A 13,454-nucleotide genomic window follows, 5' to 3' on the forward strand; every position below is an offset into this window, starting at 1 on the left:
TGCTGCTTGTATCTTTTTGTTAAGTGCTGGCCTGTGCGCCAGCCTCAGCCTTAGTGTCAGTGTCTAGGCTCCACAGTTGGTGACCAATGGGAACGTGAAATGTGACCCAGTGGCAGTGGCTTCCGCGGGGCTGAAGGCAAACTGACAGCAGTATCTGTAAAGTGCTGTGCCTTCTCAGTGCAACGCTCCAGGGAGATCTGAGGCAGCGGTGCTTTCGGGATTCCTTCCCAACCGCCAAGCTAAAGCACGAGTGATGAACGGTGGTGAGGCCTTAGGCACTCCAGAGTTCCAGCCACAGAGAGTGACTGACTGACTACAGGGTGAGCCCGAAAAGAATTCTTAAGTACTGACTCACCTGGTATGTGTTGGGATGCAGGGAGGGCCACACTCCTGTGGAGGTCAGAGTGCACCCTGCAGGAGTCAGTTCTTTGACCATGTGAGTTTTGGAGACCCGACTCAGGTCAACAGGCTCAGGATCAAGCACCTTACCCGCTGAGCCATCCCCGTCCCGAAGCCAGATCCTTTTTTTTTTTTTTTTTGCAAGTGTTTAAAATTGAAAATAGTTTCTTCTCTCATAGAATAGGTGTCCCAACCACAGTTTCCCCTTCCTCCACTTCACCTAACTCTCTTCCAGATCCACTCCCTCCCCTCCATTTCCAGAGTAGGCCTCCAAGAGAGGTCAGCCAGACTGGACAAAACACTACAAAAGACAAAGACAAAACCCTAATGGGGGCTGGGACAAGGCAGCCCAATAGGAAAAGTCTCAAGAGCAGGCAAAGGGGTCAGAGATACACCCATTCATACGGTTAAGAGTCTCAGAAACACCAGCCTAACAGCCATAACATGTACACAGAGGATCTGATGCAGTTATTTCTTGTATGTGGGTATGCATGAACGTGTGTGCGTGCAGAAGTACACACGCACACACGCACGCGCACACAAAATCAGTGCAGTTTCTATGGAGACCACAAGAGGGCACCAGATGACAGATTTTTTTTTCCTTTTTCTAATTTTTTTTTTTTAAAGATTATTTATTTTATACATATGAGTACACGACCATTCCTCTCTTCAGACACATCAGAAGAGGGTTCTAGACCCTATTACAGATGGTTGTGAGCCACCATGTGCTTTCTGGGAATTGAACTCAGGACTTCTGGGATAGCAGTCAGTGCTCTTAACTGCTGAGCCATCTCTCCAGCCTGGGTCCTCTGGAAGAGGAGCAAGTGCTGTTAACCACTGAGCCATCCAGCCTCCCAAGTAATATTAGGATGGATTTCCTCCTTGGTTGGCTGAAAGGATGGGATGTTGCTTTCATGCCAGAGGCACATTGTCATTCTGGGGGAGAAGGCAATGCTGTGCTCCTCGGTAATAATTACAAGGAACAATGGCCGTGGACACCAATTCTCTTTTTGCTGTGTTCTTCAGAGTAGATACATTCTACTAAGTATAGCTTGTACTTTTACTCTACTAAAAGTATGGCTTTTCTACCTCCACTTCTATTTCCTCCAACATCTCTACCCCATTCAGACTCAGAGCGATCTCCCTTCCTCCCTCTGACACTAGCTAATGTCCTCGAGTTCCGTTCTGCTTCAAAATACCTTGAGAGAGGTACTCTGTGCCCCATTACCGCTGTGAGCACCAGTCAGGATGCTAAACAGCACATGCACAGAGGGGCCTGAGTCTTAAATGACGTCACTGCACCGCCACGCCCATCCGCATCTGCGGACTCCAGACAGTGCTTCCGCTTCCTGCAGTCTTCAGTAGGAGAGCTGATCTTCCAGAGTAGGTGAGTGTAGGAAGCTTCCTAGTGGCTGTCTCATCATCCACGGACCTGGTCCTTTTATTTATACCTCTAGCTTGAATCTATTTCCTATTATAAGTTATGGTGTGACAAATGGTCTTGGATCTGTGTCTTTGGTTTTCTGGTGAACATGGATTTTTCATCTTTGTGTTTAACCTCTGTATTTGTGGAACTTATTCAGATTTATCTTGTTGTTGTGTACCTGTGTTTGGGGGTTAGGAGGAACATGTTTGTGCCCATGTAGAGACCAGAGGAAGATGCCGGGTCTTTTTCCTGGTTGCTCTCCCCCTTATTTTTTGAGGCCTGGTTTCTCACTAAATTTGACTTACCATTTTGGCTCCGCTGGCTGCACAGTGAGCCCATAGGATCCCTCCCCTCGGTGCTGGTATATACTGCCCTGCCAGCAATTATATGGAGCTGGGGCTTTGAACTTAGGTCCTCTTACTGTGCCAGCAAGTGGTCTTACCCACTGAGTCACATTTTTAGCCCCAAATTGTGCTTTTTGAAATTTCTGTTTTGAAACTGGTCTTGCTACACAGTCCAAGCTGGCGGTGAACTCAGCTGAGTAGCCCAGGTTGACCTCAAACTCCCTTTGGCCCTCCCACCCCAGTCTCTTGCATACAGAGACTGCAGCCATGTGTCCCATGCCCAGATTTTGACTTTATTGTGTGCTTTTCTTCCTCTCCTTGTGGCACAGCTACTCCACCTTTTGTCTTAGCGTATGTTTTCTTCGTTTGTTACTGAGTTCGTGTCTTCAGGTGTGACAGGGTAGATTGGAGGGATGGCTCATTGGTTAAGTGCACGTGCTGCCCCTGTGGCGACTCAGGGTTCAATCCCAAGCACACACGTCAGCTTATAACCCTCTCTATCTCCAGTTCCAGGGGGAAATCAGACTCTCTTTTGGCCTTTCTGGGTACCACACACACACATGATACACAGACATACATGCTGGCAAAACATCCATACACATAACATTTTAAAAAACATTTTCCAGCTCCATTTCTGGTTTGACTATTCTTCTAAAGAGCTGGGTGTGAGCTGGGCGGTGCTGGCTCACATCTTTAGTCCTAGCACTCAGGAAGCAGAGGCCGGTGATCTCTGAGCTCATTGCCAGCCTTGTTACAGAGTGAGTTCCAGGACAGCCTGGAACCACACAGGCTACACAGAAAACCCTGTTTTGTACACAAAAACCAAACAAACAGCCTGGCGGTAGTGGCACACGCCTGTAATCCCAGCACTCTGGGAGGCAGAGGCTGGCAGATTTCTGAGTTCGAGGCCAGCCTGGTCTACAGAGTGAGTTCCAGAACAGCCAGAGCTATACAGAGAAACCCGGTCTGGGGGGGGGGGGGGGGGAACAAAAAACATAAAAGCAAATCCAAAAAAAAAAAAAAAACCCAAAAAACAAAACAAAACAAAACCCAAACAAACAGAAGAGAGGGAGAGATGGGTGTGACTGATGGTTTGACACTTGAACTGCGACTCAACTCTGTTGGTGGCCTGTGGTACAGACTCCCTCTCCCTCAGACTGACTGTCACACCCACACAGAGCTGCACTGTTCCTTGCCCTCTGGGCTCTTACTCTAGAGCTGTATGCTTATTCACTTAAAATTTTTTTCCAGTCACTTAGGAGCTCAAAGAATTCAACAGGTTTGTATTTAGGTCCTTTTGTTTCATCTAATAAATTTATTCAATAAAACTCTTGTGGCATTGCTGTTGGTGAGCGAGTCATGCACCAGTAGATAGACCTGTTCTGAGCCCATTGGAGCAGCCCCGGTAAACCCAGTGCATCACAGTGCAAAAACAAAAGGGAGGAGACATGAAAGTGCACACACACACACACACACACACCACATCATGAACACACACATGCATGCACGCACCACACTCACAACTAACACTTTAGAGGCAGCCTCAGCAGGATGTGGTGGCACATGCCTCTAATCCCAGCAGTTGGGAGACACACAAGAAGAGTGAGTTGGGGCCAGCCTGCGCTTCATAGTCAGATCCTGTCTGAACAAAAACAAAACAAAAAGATGAAGCAGAAGAGGAGGAAGCTTTTATCTGGATGTCTTGGAATTTTAGGACCAATCAAAGTGAAAATGGATTCTCAGGGCATTGTTACGTTGTGTTCCAGGAAACAAACATCTTAAATAGAGAAGTGAGTCAGAGCCTGTGAAACTTATGAAAAAATATTAGTCACCGGGAGAGCAGAGCTACCTAAAGCGGACACAGCTTTCTCTTTGGGCCTTTTCCTCTGACTTTGGGGATTCCCACACTTGTTGCTCAATTTGGCAGCTGCAGGCCACGAGCAGTGGCGGCACCCAGCAAGCTGTAGCTGGCCGGTGCCAGGAGCGGCTCCGTTCAGCTCCGTTCTTTGTGTTGAAAACAAAGATGGATGACCAGGAGGGTTTTAATGGCCGCTATAAAGGAAAAGTTATACAAGTTTCCAGGAACATGGGAAACTCTCGGGGAGATAAATTTAATTCTGATTTGGAGGTGATTTGGAATGAATTAGTTCTGTGCTCTTTTTTTTTTTTTTTTTTTTTTTTTTTTTTTTTTTTTTAGTTCTGTGCTCTTAAACAAAGGGACAGAGAGTGAATGTGACTACCTGTGACTTGTCAGGAGAGCTAGTTAGCAGTTATCTGTCTCAAAGGCTCAAAGTTAGTGAGGAGTCTCTGGAGTAGAAGAACGTATGAATGACCCCCCTTTCTCTGTATGTATGGGATTTATTAAAATGACTTACAGGCTGTGGTCTAAGTAATCAAACAATGACAGGCTATGAACAGGAAGTTCAAGAATCCAGAAGGTGCCTAGTCCACAGGCTGGATGTCTCTGCTGGTCCTCAGCACTCTGGAATCCCATAGGAGTGGCTCTAATGCCAGTGAAGGAATGGATTTGCTAGCAAGGCAAGGACAAACAGCCAAAGTGTCTTTCCATGCCTTTCTATTGGCTTCCAGCAGAAGGTATGGCCCAGATTAAAGGTGGATCTTCCCACTGCAAGATCTGATTTAAAGACACCTGTCTTCCTACCCCAAGATCTGGCTCAAAATTGTGTCTTCCTACCTCAAAGGTCTGGACTAGAAGTGGGGTTCACCAACTCAAATCAGGCAATAAATCTCTCACAGGGGCACCCTCCACTTCTGGATTGTAGTTCATTTCCAGATGTAGCTAAGTTGCCAACAAAGGATGTCTACCACGTGATCCATGTCTAAGGCTTAACTTATACTGGGCGGACATGGTTGTACAGGGCAGTGCCTTCAGGCTGAGGCAGAAGGATCTCCTGGCCTAGATAATGAGTTCCGAGTCAGCCTGGGTTTTTAATGAGATGTTGGTTGTCTCAAAAAAAAAAAAAAAACAACAACAACAACAACAAAAACCAAAACAAAACCCAAACCCTCAAAATAAATAACAATCATAAGTTGGGAAGATGGCTCAGTGGGTGAAATATTCGTCTTTCAAATGTGAGGACTGGAGTTTGGATCTGCCCCCTAGCTATAACTCCAGCTTTAGAAGGATGGATAGGGTCTACAGAGCAAGCTGGCTCTTCAGACTAGCCATCCTGTTGAGCTAGCTCTGGGTTCGACTGAGAAAGCCTGCCTCAGTGAATAAGGTGGAAGAGCTTTGGAAGATAGTTCCTTCAGGCTTCCACATACATGTGCACACATATGCACATGCATTCACACACTTGTGATTCACATGCAAACACATATATGAACCCACACATAAACACAAAAAAAATGGAAAAAGGGAAGTAATCAGTAAGGAAGATTAAACTTAACTTTCAAAATGGGGGTGGGAGATGCTCATATTTCTTCAGGAATCCTTCTTTGCTCGGCAGCATAGACCAGTGGGAGGTTCTATGAGTGGAGAAGGAGAAATCAGACATTTGACAAGGATGTAGGCTTCAAGTTCAAGGGTCAGAATTTGCGCCTTGGAAACACAAAGATTTTTTTTTCTGATAAGCCAGGCATGGTGGTTCACACTTTCAATTCCAGCATCCAGGAGGCAGAAGTTGATAGATCTTTGTGAGTTCAAGGCTAGCCTGGTCTACATTACAAGTTCCAGGCCAGCCAAGGTTACATAGTGAAACTCTAACTCAAAATAAAAATCTAAGTCCTAAACTCATTATTTATAAGTGTAATTGAATGCCTGGAAAGGCAGAAGTCTAAGATTATGCTGCCTCTTGACAAGTCGAGGCATCTCCAGCAGATACTGTTTTAAGTAAGGCTGGGCATGGCAGGACCTGGGCATAGGATCTGGGAGGCAGAGTCACATACACACACACACACACACATACACACACACACACACACACACACACACACATACACACACACAAAGAGAGAGAGAGAGAGACAGAGACAGAGATAGAAAGAGACAGAGACAGAGATAGGGTTGGGGCAAAAGTTCTTACCTTGAGTCCCTGACTGACCTCCCTCATGGACTGTGATCTGGAATTGTAAACAACTGCCACCCCCACCCCTCCCCCACACACCTCATTGTTCTGTGGAGTGAGAGCTGCATAAAGCAACTGAACGAAACTAGAACAACTTGGTAAACTTAGGCTGAGCCATGGACGGTCAGTAATGAAGACCCCTTAGTAGAGGAGTAATGATTCATCTCAGAAGCATGTGCTGTGCGGTTGTGGCTAACATGTGCTTCACTATCTTACTTTGGTTTGAGTGAATGGAGGACCCATATTTGTGTGGTGGTCAGAGGACAACCTGTGGGGCTGTGTTCTCTCCGGCCATCGTGTGGTTCTTGGGGATGGGACCAGCCTGCCAGGCCTAAGGGCAAGTGCCTTTACCCAGAGTCCTCTCTCCTTGACCAAAGACTTTTGCCTTAAAATTTTCCCTTTATTGTTATCTTATGTGCATGAGCATTTTGGCTGGATGTATGTCTGTGCACCACACGTATCCTTAACAGCTGAGCCATCTCTCCAATCCCAAGATTTTGTTTTTGATTGCATTTCCCCTACACACTGGCAGGCTATGACCCAAAAAAGCACAACAGTTTTGAAAAAAGGAAAACGGATATCTTTGAGTCCTTCAGGAGGCCTGCCTGACTTCGGATTCATTTCCCTTTCATCTTACACCAGTCAGAATGGCTAAGATTAAAAATTCAGGAGACAGCAGGTGTTGGAGAGGGTGTGGAGAAAGAGGAACACTCCTCCACTGCTGGTGGGGTTGCAAATTGGTACAACCACTCTGGAAATCAGTCTGGCGGTTCCTCCGAAAACTGGGCACCTCACTTCCAGAAGATCCTGCTATACCACTCCTGGGCATATATCCAGAGGATTCCCCACCATGTAATAAGGATTCATGCTCTACTATGTTCATAGCAGCCCTATTTATAATTGCCAGATGCTGGAAAGAACCCAGGTATCCCTCAACAGAAGAGTGGATGCAAAAAATGTGGTATATCTACACAATGGAGTACTATTCAGCCATTAGAAACAATGAATTCATGAAATTCTTAGGCAAATGAATGGAGCTAGAGAACATCATACTAAGTGAGGTAACCCAGACTCAAAAGGTGAATCATGGTATGCACTCACTAATAAGTGGTTATTAACCTAGAAAACTGGAATACCCAAAACATAATCCACACATCAAATGAGATACAAGAAGAAAGGAGGAGTGGCCCCTGGTTCTGGAAAGACTCAGTGAAACAGTATTCAGCAAAACCAGAACAGGGAAGTGGGAAGGGGTGGGTGGGAGGACAGGGGAAGAGAAGGGGGCTTACGGGACTTTCGGGGAGTGGGGGGGCTAGAAAAGGGGAAATCATTTGAAATGTAAATAAATTATATCGAATAAAAAAATTTAAAAAAAAGAGAACTTTCACTCCTTTATCCCACTTTTTTTTTTTTTAGATTGCCCCTTTCCTCTTGTGTAATGACGCCCCACATGAGCTAAAGTTATGGCCTTTATGCAAACATAAAATGAATGCATCGTTGGGCTGGGCACGGTGGGAACACGTGCGTAGTGCTAGAACTTGAGAGTCGGAGGTAGCAGGATCAGAGGTTCAGAACTGGATAAGGGCTGTGACTCAGCGGCCAACGTGCTTGCTGCCGAGCCTGATGATCTGAGTTCGACCTCCAGGATCTACATGGTGGAAAGAGAGAAACTAGACTAAGTTGTCCTCTAACCTCCACACGTGAATCAGGCTGAACATGCAATGACAATTGCATATGTATGCACGAACACACACGCACATATGACTACTGATGCTACCAAATACTACTAATAAAAGGCTTAATGACTACTTAGAAACGTGAGGAAACAGCCAGGCAAACATGCCTTTAATCCCAGCACTTGGAAGTAGAGGCAGGTGGATTTCTGAGTTTGAAGCCAGCCTGGTCTACAGAGTGAGTTCTAGGACAGCCAGGCCTACACAGAGAAACCCTGTCTTGAAAAACCAAAAAAAAAAAAAAAAAAAAAAAACTCTAGACTGTCTTACACGTGAGCTTCAGGCTCGTTTGGCTTCCTTAAGCGGCACGTGCACACTTCCCTGAACTTAGCCGCCCATGAAGACTGAGCTGAGAACTTGATTTGTGGCCATCTGTATAGTTAATGACACATCGCTTGGCAAATAGCACTTAGTTCATGGGGGCAAGTTTGATCCCTCACCTAGGTTCAACTTTCCATGCCAAGGTCTCAGGAGAGAAGGGTGGTGTCTTTCCAGGTACTTACTGGAAGCCTTGGGTGTGCAGTGTTATCAAGGTGGAAGGGCCGTGCTGGCTGGAAGGGGTGTGTTGGCCATGTGGGGTGGAAGTGTTGGCTCTGCACATTGTGTGCAGCCTGTGCTGCTGGTGACCTCGCTGCTCTTGGGCCAGAAGGTGTGGGTATTCGGTTTCCTATAGCAAATCTTTAACCACGCAAGAATCTGAAGCTACCTGCCACCGATCAATGTCAAACAAAGCCTGAGTGACAGATGTCCCCTTCTGCCCCTCGATGCAAATACTTCACTGAGGACACTCAAGACTGCAGAGCTCTAGGGGCTTGCAAACTTTTAAGTTACACTTTATTTTGTGTGGAGTATGTGTGTGTGTGTGTGTGTGTGTGTTTGCTCACCCAAACTTTGGGACCTTGGAAAAGACCTGTGGTTTATTTATCTAAGAAGCTGGACCCAGGATGGCCAGCCTGTCTCCAGATCATAGCTGCTGCTGCCACCCTGCTAGTCAGGGATGCTGACAAAATAAACATGGGACAGGAACTTGTTATCTCCGTCCCGCATTCTATTGAGGTGACCCCCCAAGAATCCACCCAGTCAGTGGCTGTCCAACACCAGCGTGATAGACTTTCAGGCTCTACTTTGAAATCCCCCTCAAATAAGAGATAATCATCTGTCCTAAACCCAGCAATCCTGCTACCTGACTTGTCCTCAGACATATAGCATGATTGCTCTCTAGTTCTGGGGCACATCCAGAATATCATGCCAGACTTGAATGACATCCCCTGGTCAGACGTGGAACAAAGCTGCCTCATGGACAGGAGCAGCTTCATCCAGAATGGAGTCAGTTAGGTGGTAATGGACTTGGGGTCTGTTATTTGGGCAACTGCTTTGTTCAGCCCAGAAAGCTGAACTAAGGACTCTAACCCAGGCCTTAAAACTGGCAAAAGGAGCCATAGCTGACATCTACACCGACAGCCGATGGGATTATTCCCTGCTGAAGGAAAAAAAAAAAAAAATCCAAAGGAAGGAAGGAATACTTGCTTTACTGGAGGCCTTGTGGCTTCCTCTCAAAGTGCCCACAATTCATTGCCCCAGGCATCAGAAAGCACGAGGGAATGGGCTAGCAGATAGAGCTAAAGGGGAGGCTGCCCACGCCTCCACTGCCAACATCCTGGTAGCTTTGTTGCTCCCCGACTCCTCCCCCAAAACCCCCCTCCCCGTGCTCCCAGCCATCCTGAATATACTTGTGAAGACAAATGACATCAGGTGAAATGCCAAGGAGTTTACAGAAGAGACGGCTGCTCGCTGGTCTCTGACGGCTGCACCATCCTACCTAAGGAATTTGCTAAGCTACTCATCAGTCAGATTCACCAAGCTTCACACCAGGGTCACCGAAAACTGAAGGAACTGCTGTGAGGGGCAAAGTTCAAAATATTTGACTTAGGACACATGTTTGATCAGGTAATCTCAGACTGGGCCACCTGCCAGGCTGTGAAATCCTCAGGCCCCAATCAAGGAGCCACTCCAGGAGTGAGAATCAGGGGTCAATGGCCAGGGGCTAATTGGGAAATAGACTATATAGATATAAACCCAGGAAGTATTTTCTAGTTTTTACAAATAACTTTTCAGGATGGGTAGTAGCTTACCCTACAAAGGAGGAGACCGCCAACATAGTGGCAAAAAAGCTTCTGGAAGGCATCACACCCAGGTATGTTGCCTACCTTTCTTAGGTCTGACAGTGGACCAACCTTCATCTCTCAGGTAACTCAATCTCTAGCACAGGTTCTGGGGAACAATTGGAAATTACACTGTGCATACAGACCCCAGAGTTCAGGGTAGGTAGAGAGGATGAGTTGGTCCCTGAAGGAGGCCTTGACCAACTAACTCTTGAAGCTGGTGGCAACTGGGCATCTCTCCTCCCTTATGCCTTATATAGGGCAAGGAACAGCCCCTATACCTTAGGTCTATCCTCACTTTTGAGATCCTGTATGGGAGCCCCCCCCCCCATGCTACCTAACGTCCAGTCTTATATCTTAGTTGAATATGACCAACAGAAGTTTTTAAAATCCTTGGAAGCCCTCCATAGAATCCAGAAGCAACTGTGACCTACCATTTGCCAGGTTTGTGAGTCTGCTTCTCCTCCTGTCCTCCCGTCCCCTCCCCCCATCGCTTTGAACCAGGTGATTCAAATCTCTGGATTACGAGACATAACCACAAGACTCTGGAACTTGGCTGGAAAGGACCTCGCACCGTGATCCTGATGGCACCTATGGCTGCAAAGGTGGATAGGATCAGGATGTAGATACACCACTCCCACATTAAGCCTGCCAGGAGAGAGACCATTCAGCAATGAGGTCCCAGAGGAGGAGACTTGCAGTTGAACTGCACAAGAACGATGGAAGGTCCCCCCACACCCTGTCTATCCACCTATCCTGGGACTCCAGCGCTCCTGGTCCTGCCTGCTGGCTGCTTGTGCTTGCCGCACCAGCCACCAGCCCCCTTACTATCTGGGTAGCCCCAGGGTGGGGTAGAGACAACCCTGTCATCAAGTTCCTGGCTGGCAGGAAGGCTGATTGGACTGCTGGTTCTTACTTAACTCCTCTCTCTCCGGACTTAACACAGAACAGGGAGGGGTTGGATAACGGACAGAGGCTCTGCATTAGAAATAAGGTAACCCCAGCCTATTCCCCCCTCTGCAACCACATTGTAACCCCTACTGTTGCAGGATACATGCTGCCCCCAGAGAATGCTTGGAGGACTTGTACCTTGGGCCTTACTCCATGCATTTATGGCCTGGTTGTAAACACACTGAGGATTCTTATGTTCTAGTACAGCTTGTACCCAGAGTGACTTATTACTCTGGGGAGGATGTCTTCAACCAGCTAGCACCTCCAAACAGTAAGGGCGGCCATTTCCACTGTGTTACTAGGTTCTCTCCTTGACATAGGACTAGCTGGAGCTGCTAGTGTACGAGCCTCAGAAACATCTAGAGGAATTACTGGAAGTGGGGAATAAAGCTAGGCTGATTCAAATCAAAAAAAGTGACAGACTTCAAATTGGCAGTTAAGGAGACTAGGTCTAGATTTGTTTTCAAGAACTGGGCAATTCTATGAAAGTCCTGGCCTTAGATGCTGCCCCACCACCTGGCTTGAGGCAAGGACAAACAATGGGTCAGCAGCGGTTTCCAGACTTCCCCAGCTACTTCCTCAGCCAAGTTTCCAGATCTCCACAGCAAGTTTCCAGCCCCCACATGTCTGTGTGGATGGACCCAGCAGATTAATATAAAGGTCACCTACCCCGGAACTCCCTGATGTACTTTAAATCAGGCCTGCAAACTCACTTGGATGCCTCTCTATTCTGGTAATGGGAGACCCCAGCATGTTGGACTTCTACAGAATAAGACACTCTTTCCACTTACATACTATTTGAGTCTGGGGTAGCATTGTTCAGTGCATCATGGACTCTTACATTCCCTTCTTTCCCCTCTGCCCCCCACCCCCCAGCTCTCAGACCTCCAGTCCCACCTTTCCCTTCCATTGCCCAATCATAGGCTCTAGTCTTTATTTGACCACTTAGAATGGGGAGAAGGTTCAGTGAGATCACATGAGTATATGAACTACTCCTCATAGGGGGAGGGTCAGCCTCTCTTGAGGAAGCAGAATTAACACCAAAATACAAACAGCACCAAGGCAACCCACAACAGGTCAGAAGAAGGCCTTGGATCTCCTGGAGCTGGAGTTAACAGGCAGCTGTGAGTGAGGAGAGGTAGGTACTGGGAATGGAACTCAGGTCCTCTGGAAGAGCAGGAAGCGCTCTTAACTGTGGAGCCATCTCTCCTGATATTAAAAAATATTGTGTGCCTCCGATACTAAAAGTGTTGTGGAGCTGGGAGACGGCTCAGGTGTTAAGCGTGCCTTTGCAGAGAACCGAAGTCCAGTTCCAAGAGCCCATATCAGGTGATGTACAACTGCCTGTAGTCCAACTCCAGAAGATCTGACGCCCTCCTTGCCCTCCACAGGCACTGCACTCACATATACACTCCCCCAATACATGTGTACATAATTAAAAATTAAAATAAAATCTTAAAAATATATTGTGGTCAGAGTGTGACATCTGAGAGCTTTCAGGAAAATACTCATTTTTTTAAAAGTAAAAAAGCTATATAGCACAGTGAATTAATAATTTTGGAAACATCTTGCAAACTGTTTTGCCTAAGAGCCTGTGACAGCTGTTTTTGTTTGTTAACTTTACTACATCTATTATGAACAACAACAACAAAAAGGTACACCTCTAAGAGAATTTTCTTAATTAAATCATTTGAAGCGAGAAAGACCCATTTTTAATCTTTTTTCAAGTCTTTTAAGGTGGGAAGAGCCACTCTTAATCTAGGCCACACCTCCTGCTGGCAGCCTATATAAATGACACGCTAACCCTCCCTCTTGCTGGCAAATCATTTCTTCACGGGGATTAGAACCTACTTCTTCAGGATTCTGGCATACACTAAAGAGCAGCTGAGACATCCAGCCTTATGCACTTAATGATTGGATTCGTGGACTTTGTGTTGGACTAGCTGGACCACAGCCTGTAAAGCCCTCTAATAAATCGTGTGTGTGTATGTGTGTGTGTGTGTGTGTGTGCGCGCGCGCGCAATCAGTTATCTTCTTCTAGAGAACCCTGACTAATACAGGACCCAAAAGAGAAAGTGTTTTAAAGAAAAGGGAGAAAACAAATGAGGGGGGAGGAGGAGAAAGAGGAAGAAGAGGAAGATAAGAAGAGGAAGAGAAGGAAGAAGAGGAAGAGGAGGAGGAGGAAGAGGAAGAAGAGGAGGAGGAGGAGGGGGAGGATGTATATACATACACATGTATATATATGTACACACACACATACACACACACACATATGATATATATATATCATAGGCCTGCTTTAGCCAGGTCAGGTCTCATGGCCTCCCCTCAAGCTGTGTTTTCAGGGTTAT

The sequence above is a fragment of the Apodemus sylvaticus genome, chromosome 7 (assembly GCF_947179515.1).
Source record: "Apodemus sylvaticus chromosome 7, mApoSyl1.1, whole genome shotgun sequence".
Lineage (NCBI taxonomy): Eukaryota > Metazoa > Chordata > Mammalia > Rodentia > Muridae > Apodemus > Apodemus sylvaticus.